Source organism: Bubalus kerabau, chromosome 2 (genome assembly GCF_029407905.1).
Source record: "Bubalus kerabau isolate K-KA32 ecotype Philippines breed swamp buffalo chromosome 2, PCC_UOA_SB_1v2, whole genome shotgun sequence".
NCBI classification, from domain to species: Eukaryota; Metazoa; Chordata; class Mammalia; order Artiodactyla; family Bovidae; genus Bubalus; species Bubalus kerabau.
This window is the reverse complement of record NC_073625.1, coordinates 166,575,914-166,577,944: the sequence shown is the minus strand read 5'-3', so window position 1 is coordinate 166,577,944 and position 2,031 is coordinate 166,575,914.

Here is a 2,031-nt window from a genome sequence, read left to right as displayed (position 1 = left end):
TGGTGGATTCTTTACCAGCTGAGCCACAAAGGAAGCCCAAGAATACTGGAGTGGGTAGCCTATCCCTTCTCCAGTGGATCTTCCCGACCTAGGAATTGAACTGGGGTTTCTTACAATGCAGGCAGATTCTTTACCAACTGAGCTATTAGGGAAGCCCAATCCAAGCTAGAGTTATCAAAGCAAAAACAAAATAACTGTGCCATCTCCAAGAAGGACCTTGAATCTCACTCTCTAGACTTTTAGACATAATTATGTCATCCCAGATTAGAGAGTTACAGAAGTGTGTTAAATGCAAAATGCAGCTGGATCAATGGGCAGACTGAAACATTTGAAAGACAAGTTTCATTAAGTCCATCAGACCTAACTTTTCAACACTTCCCTCACATAATCATAGTGTATCTTTCCACTCTAAATAATTGGGAAATTATTTAATTCTCAATGTTTTCACAGCAATATTTTTATTTGTGTCTTCAGAGAGAGTTTTTGAATATAACATCAAAGAGAAATGTAACAACTATCGGCAATTAATTAAAGCAAAATGTGGAAATTGCTTTAATGTTTATAATTTGAAATATCTCATTCTGTGTACTCCTACACCTGTAATATTAATACTTACAGAATCCTTTGATCACATTGTGAAGTGCTTGGAATACATGATTGTGTTTCTATTCTTTCATTTACCCATTTTTTCTCAAATAGGTATCTTCTATATTAGTTAATCAATTCCATTTATCAAAGGTTAGTTCTCAATAACCTGGATTGGATTCCTTGAAGAGAAAAATATTAATATAGTCCTCATTGTTATGGAACTTTAAAAATATACTGAGGAATCATCGTATCTTATATATAAAATTTTATACAAAAATATTAGTGGTGATGTAAGTTGCAAACAATTAGGATACATGCTAAAAGAAAATGCACTCACGTAGTGATGAGGGCGACGTGAGGATAATCCTTGTTCCGACGCAACATCTGTGTGCTGTCAATACCCTAAACCCATATCTACAACATGTAGAGTGACCAATTCACTCCAGTTTTCCCAGGACTTTTCTGATTTTAGCACTGAAAGTCCAGCAAAAAAATCCTAAAATTTAAGCAAATAGGAAGAAACTGGTCAAAGTTACAGCCTGCTCTCTCTCTTGAGATTTGACTGGACATCCCCATGTCACAACCCACAAATGTCTTGTTCCCAGGAGGACCCAAATCTATTTTGTAAGATACTATACTCGTGGGTACACATCATGATAAATTTGTCCAAACCCATAAAAATGTACAACACCAAACTGAACCCTAATACAAACTACAAACTTTATATGATAATGATGTGTCAGTGTGGGTTTATCCACTTTAATGATGTACCACTCAGATGAGGAATGTTGACAGTGGGGGGGGCCTATGCATGTGTAGGACTAGGGGATAAATGGGAAATTTCTGGACCTTCCATTCAACTATACAGTGAACCTAAAACTGCTCTTAAATAAAGTCCATTAAAACAATTTCCCTCTTTCTACCAAGGAAATAAGCTTGTTTTCTCTATATAAACATAATATATAAGTAAAATAAGATTCAAACAATATAAAAAGTTTCAAAAATAAAATTAACTGAAAGTCTTTAGTAATTTTTATACACACTACCTAAACCACTTTTTATACACACTCACACTACCTAAACCTGTTGAAGGGAACGACAGAGGATAAGATGGTTGGATGGCATCACCGACCCAATGGCATGAGTTTGAGCAAATTCCGGGAGTTGGTGAAGGACAGGGAAGCCTGGTGTGCTGAAGTCCATGGGGTCACAAAAAGCTGGACTGACCTAAACCTAATCTCGGTTATGTGATTTAATTCTTATTACTGAACTTTGCATTTTCTACTTCTGCAATCCCTATATAAGACATAAAAACCCAACCGCACCAGAATCCCCATACCAGAAGAGTAGCTTTCAGAGAAGTCTGTGCATATTCCTTTAATAAATCTAGAAAAGACTGCCGAGTTTCCTCCAATATCTTTTATTTCCTTATTCCTCACTAAA